The sequence below is a fragment of the Oratosquilla oratoria genome, chromosome 18 (assembly GCF_046742065.1).
Source record: "Oratosquilla oratoria isolate Oo_2021 chromosome 18, ASM4674206v1, whole genome shotgun sequence".
Lineage (NCBI taxonomy): Eukaryota > Metazoa > Arthropoda > Malacostraca > Stomatopoda > Squillidae > Oratosquilla > Oratosquilla oratoria.
In genome coordinates this window covers 27,553,816-27,560,983 of record NC_134794.1, presented here as the reverse complement: position 1 = coordinate 27,560,983, position 7,168 = coordinate 27,553,816, and positions in this window count along the sequence as shown.

Below are 7,168 nucleotides of genomic sequence, written 5' to 3'. Positions count from 1 at the left end.
TCTGTTAATTTATTATCAGTAACTATTTACCTGTTTGTTTATTATTTAACTATACTTATGCATTTATTTATAATATTTATTATTTGTATTATTATAATTTTTATCTATTTATTTATTTTTATTTATAATTTTTCCCGCATCCGACCTAGTTATGGACCAAAAGGTGTCCTGTCGGCATGATCTGCCTTTGTCATCCTTTGTAATCCTTTGTAACTATGACATCATCAAGAATCGTGACGCCATACAGCGATGGATGACGTCACATTAATTGTGACGTCACACAGTGACAAAATGACATTAAATGGCGTGAAACGGCGAAGCATGGTTTCAGCATGGAGCCACATAATAGAGGTTAACGAAACATATGGCGTTTCTTAGACGGGTAAAGTACGTGACATGACTGATCACGCTCGTACTACGAGACTCTATCAGATATAGCGTTACATGTCGTGACTGTCCTCCACCCCCACTCACACGTGGAGAGCATGTCCAAGTGTGACGTCACAGGGCAGGATCCGATGACGTCAGCTGTGGGAGGAGTCTTGCATCATCCCCCCTGAGGCCGGATGACGTCATCGTGGGAGCGGTCTCGTCCAGCAAACGGTCCGCGGAGGCAAGGCAAGGCGCTCTTAGAAAACCTATTGATTCTACAGCTCACACCACCAGCCTCACCCGGCCTCCCACTGGCCTCGCCCAGCCTCTTTCAGGACTCGAACGGCTCTTCAGTCCATACTCAGCTTATCTAGACTGCCTGGTTATCGCCCAGTGTCAATGAGATTCATTACACTTCTCATATTAACATCCAGTGAATGACATAGTAACTAAGTCGCATCAAGTAACTGGGTCGCATCTAGTCTTCTCATGAACTGGATATTCTAGAAATGACTAACCTAAAGCTATTTTCATGTGGGTAGCACGATCTAGGGTTTCATAGCTTCTCTAACTAACGCACCATCGAGTTAACTTATTTTTCTAACCTCGTTTCAACGTGGCCGATTATGCTTGAGATTCTTTTGGAACTCACAGCCTTATCTTGGCCTGATCGAGCCTCAGAAAGCGGCCTCAAATTTACCCATAATAAAAACAAAAGCAAAATACATTTATTAATATATATATAAATACATATATACTGTACATACACATACACATATAGATAAATAAATCGATAAATAAATAAATACACAAATAAATAAATAAAAAGAAAATACATGTATTAATACATACATATATAAATACATATAATACACACATACACACATATAAATAAATAGACAAATAAATCAATAAATAAATAGATAAATAAATAAACCCATTTATTTTGAAGAAAAAAAAAAATCAGGTAGTTTCAGTACACTGCATACAGGGCCATAGACTTAAAAGTTTCAGCACAGTTATATTGTAATCTGCCGTCAGCCCTTTCTTATCAGCAAAGTTGTTTGATATCAGAATGCAATCTGCAAAAGGGGCGTAGACCGTTTTGAGCCGCAAAACACACAAACGCGCACACAAACACACACACACACACACACACACACACACACACACACACACACACACACACACACACACACACACACACACACACACACACACACACACACACACACACACACACACACACACACACACACACACACACACACACACACACACACACACACACACACACACACACACAAATAGATCCCGCCCAGGGCTGAAATTATTTCAGTATCGCTACGCTGAGTTGCTACTCCAGCTCTCATGGGCGGGGAGTTGAGGGTGTGTCGGTGTAAGGCCACAGCATTACCCGTAGACAGGTCACTATGAGCTCTGAGCCACCTTCCGGGAGGGAAATAGCTGTCGATCACGAGTCCAACACGTGATCCAAGACCATGATGAATCATACACACACACACACACACACACACACACACACACACACACACACACACACACACACACACACACACACACACACACACACACACACACGTACGTACGTATGCAAATATATACATTTATATAACCCTTTCTTCCTCCATTATAAACAACATAATAAGGAAATACTATCAAAACTCTTGTCCAGGTTTTTGGCAAACGAAAGGAAACCAACGCGGCCTATTTATTGCCCTTCAGTGTAATCGAGAGACGTGCCAGAAGACTATGATCTTAAAGGGAGATGGATCGCAACGGCAGAATCTGTACCCGTAGATGAACTTTGACATATTCTTCTTGGATATCAGTACTGTCAGACTGCAGTGTCCACAGCACGTCTCAGTCTAAAACGTTTACTTAGAAGTAAACATTTCTTCCTGCGTTTTTTAAGAACCAAGAAAACGTAGTAACTAGATGGAGAGATCTAAAGCATTGGAGTCTTCCTACGTCATCTCTCCCTCTCTCCAACACCAACCACCACCACCGACAACCACCACATACCACCAACATTTAAAGCTTCCCCTACCACTTCAATAAAACTCTTACCCACATTCAATACAAATCTCCCTGACACAAACACACTCGATGTAATTCCTTTCAACCCGATTATATACCAATGAAATGAATTAAGTCATCCTGTTTTAGCCAGAATGTAGTGTATGGAGTTTGTCAAAGGCATGATGTTTGGCCAATTAAGAAAACATCAATTAAATCATCGATGCCGCCATCGTTATTAAAAAAATACGCCATGTTCGATTAAAATTTCCACCAGTTATATCGGTATTTTGCAAATCCCAGCCAATAAGATAACCTAACTTTACATAACCTAAACACACCAAACCAAACCTTACGTAACCTAACCTAATCTAACCTTATCTAATCTAACCCAACCTAATCTAACTCAACCTAACCTCACCTAACCTAACCTAACTTCACCTCACCTAATCCAGCCTAATCTTAGATACATTCAACTCACTTAACCTTCCCTAATCTAACCTCACCTAACCTAATCTAACCTCACCTCACCTCACATTACCTAACCTAACCTAACCTAACCTAACCTAACCTAACCTAACCTAACCTAACCTAACCTAACCTAACCTAACCTCACCTCATCTAACATCACCTCACTAATCTCACATCGCTTAATCTAATCTAACCTTACCTTATTTAATCTAACCTAACCTTACCTCTTCTAATCTAACCTAGCCTAACCTAACCAAACCTGACCTAACCTAATCTAACTTCACCTAACGAAAATCTTCAGGAATATCACAATTTTATGTCTATCTTAAACCAGAACCCTTAAAGGATATACTAGTGACTACCCTTTGCTCTGCCTCTCGGAGCTCATAGAGCAAAGGTGACGGCTTCGGCCGCAGTTACGTTTTTCCTGCTGAAGCATCATCTCTTTATTTTCATCCTACCAGACAATCATCTGAATAAAATCATAAAACAATAGACTTTGAGATAATCTACAAAAAATCTACTCGTTCTAGAGTTCTTCGAGTACTCTTATAAAATTAATCTATAATAAATAAAAAATGAGAAAGAATAGATTAAAAATGAGGAGCACAATATGAGAATAAATATATTTCATCTACAAAAAAAAAAAAAAAAATACCGAACACATTCGAAGAAATAAAATGAAATACAAATGGAAAACAAATATCTCAGCGCATAAGTAAAAGGAAAACAATGACACATACGATAGAAAAAACAAAAAAACAGCGCAATGAAGAAAGTTGATGGACGTTTGGTGCAATGCTGGGTGTCTGCTTCAGGGCACTTTAGCCCAAAGACACAAATTATTTATTCATTTATCTATTTCTATTTTTATTCAAACTAAATCCAGGCAGATTCATTCAACCTAGAAAATCCCTTCATCTCCCCCATAAAGGTACGTTTTGCTCGTGTGATTATAGCTCAACAATGATCGTTCATGGCTCAATGATGATCGTCAAACGATCATCTAGAGCAGCGTTTCTCAACCAGGGTTCCCCGGAACCCTAAGGTTCCGCAAAAGGTTCCTAAGGGTTCCGCTAAAACAAATGAGATAAGCTAATGCACTTTTGAATTTTTATTCAATTTCATATACGTAATATAATTAAACACGCACGACATGTCCTTGGTTATTGTAATAATGTAATACAGACATCATCCTATCTAACCTATTATTACGATGAAAATAAAATGAGAAAGATATGGTATATGCCTTTTTGCGAGAGGGTTCCTTGAGACATGCAATTTATTTTAAAGGTTACGCAAGGGTAAAAAGATTGAGAAACGGTGGTCTAGAGCATTATTTCTTTGTTCTTGAATGTGTTTCCGAGCTGTAAAGTACGGGGATGATCATTTTAATCGAACCTACAACCAACACGTTGACCCGAATGTGATGCTGCTAGGCGGTACGATGCGCGTCACCCACCAATGACTGTAGAAGGAGGCTAATAATTAATCAACCACACCGATTAAAACGTGTAACACCTGCTATTTAAAGCCAGCCCATAACCACTGACCCCCATACAATACCATCACCCATACAATAGCATCATACCCCCATACAATCCCATCATACCCATACCATACTTGTGTCATGTAGACTCATACTCATGCAAAATCACCACATACACTCATAACATACCCATTACTTTGTATGAGAGGAACTCAACTCATACACTCATGGAGTATATTCAAATAGTCACTCATAAAGACTCGCTACATGAAATTGTCCTATTTAGATTCCCTCGTGATAATAATTTCTAAATTAAAAAAAATAGAGTAATAGATCCTAGTAGGAGGTCCATTTGGTACTGGATTTCACATAAGAACCTAAGGACATAAGAATGGAAGAGACTGCAAGTAGCCATAAGGCCTACACTAAGAAGTTCCATGTCCATTACCACCTGTCATCCTTATTCATAAAGTTATCTAACCTTCTCTTAAAACAACCAATAGTTTTATCGCTCACTCCATGGCTACTAAATCTATTCTGGTCGTTAAACACTGTTGGAAAATCAGTTCATGCCTTTTTCCTTCTAAATTTTTCCAACTTAAATCCATTACTATGAGTCCTGCCCATGGGAGAGTAGTAGTGATCACAGGACACTAAGCGATTTAATTCAATGTTGAAAAAGTCTCCGAAGAAAGAGCCATGTTGTAAATGGTTTCTACCGATTCGTACACACTTCATAACAATTTCTTTTAGTAATAATTTCTTCTGCATACAAACGCACTCCACATAAACTCCTCCACTTCGCCCTTCTCCCATCGCCCTATCCCCTCCTATCCTCCTCCACCCCTCCTCCCTCTCCTCTTCCCCTTTCACCCTTCCCCCCTCCTCCTCCCCTCCTCCCCCTCCTCCTCACTTTTCCTCCTCCTCCTCCCCATTCCTCCTCCTCCTCCTCCTCGTTCTCCCCACTCCTCTTCCTTCTCCTCCTCCTCCTCCTCCTCCTTCCTATTCCTCCTCTTCCTCCTCCTCCTCCTCCTCCTCCTCCTCTTCCCCCTTCTCCTCCTCCTCCTCCTCCTTTTCCTCGAGGGCCGCAGCCACGACGACCCTTGTCAGCCCCGATTCGCCCCCCAATCCCGGGACAATTTTCGTCCGCCGCGTCCACTTCGTATGCATCATTCGCAATTGGAGGAAATCGCGGAACCTTTCACAAACATCTCTTGCCGCGGAGAGACACCCCGGCCTCTATCCACTGTGTGTTTACGGACACTTTGCTCCCCGCGTGGAAGTGGGGGCTGTATTTTCCTTTCCATTTCTTATTTTCCGCCCATGGGTGTGATCGCATGTTTCCTGCCGCGTCCGCCTACGACGATCTCGATCTTGCCGGTCTAATATCTTCCGGCACGATGCAAAGAGGGATAGTATATGTATATATATATTCGTCCTTTATATATATATATATATATATATATATATATATATATATATATATATATATATATATATATATATCATATGCTAGCATACACATGTACAAGCGCTCGCACGCCCGTGTGTGTGTGTGTGTGTGTGTGTGTGTGTGTGTGTGTGTGTGTGTGTGTGTGTGTGTGTGTGTGCGTGTGCGTGTATTTTATACACGTGTGTATCTGCATTTTATATTACTTTCTTCCACTTCTCCTCTCTCACTTTCTCTTTTCTTTTCCTCGACTCCCGTCCCCACCCCACCCTTTACTTCCTCTTCCCTCCAATTCCCTCCTGTCCTCTCTTCCTCTCCTCTTCTTCCCTCACCTTCCCTTTAACTTCCGCCCTCTCTCTCTTCCCCATTCTTTCTTTCCCTTTTCTTCCTCTCTTTCTTCCACTCCTCCACCTCTTTCCTCCTTCACTCCGTGTCCCCTCCCTTTCATGGGCCTTGCTTCCTGTCTAAACACTTGTCCAATTGCCATTCTATAATACAGGCAGGTCTATGTCGACGCGCCTCTCCACCTGTCTTTTGTGTCAGTTGCTTGAAATTGGTCCGAGGATTTGTCTCAGATTTTGTTTTTCTTTATTTGATTTTTTTCAGTGTCCTTAATTTGTCCTTATATTTGTCTATATTTGTATATGTATATATATATATATATATATATATGTATATATATGTATATATATATATATGTATGAACATTTTTAGAAGCTCCGCATGGGATACAAACCCTGACCCGTGCGTCGAAAATCACGAGGGCAGGACGTTAGCAACCATGCTACGGTGATGGTTCAAAAGGACTGTACTAGTCCCCGACCACGCTTGCTTCACGTAACATTGGAAGATCTAATCTCAATTTCATCTAATCCCGTATTAGGCGAGCCTTCCGACAAGTTGTGTATATATATATATATATACTCGTATATGTCTATATTTGTATATATTTATCTTTTTTTTTTCGTTCTGTAGATCTCGGTGAGTATAAATTTGATTCACCATAGTCTTGGATCGATCGTTGGACTAATGATCGTCAGTTATTTACGTCCCGGAAGAGATCTCAGAGCTCATAATGACCGATCTATGGGTAATGCTGTGTCCTTAACACGCACACACACACACACGCACAACTCCTAGCCCATGAGAGTTGGAGTAACGACTCGCAGCACAGCGATACTGAAATTATTTCAGCCCTGGGCGGGATTCGATCTCGGACCGCCGTAGTGGCGCCCGCGAACGCTACCACTGTGCCATCGAGTCGTGTGTGTGTGTGTGTGTGTGTGTGTGTGTGTGTGTGTGTGTGTGTGTGTGTGTGTGTGTGTGTGTGTGTGTGTGTGTGTGTG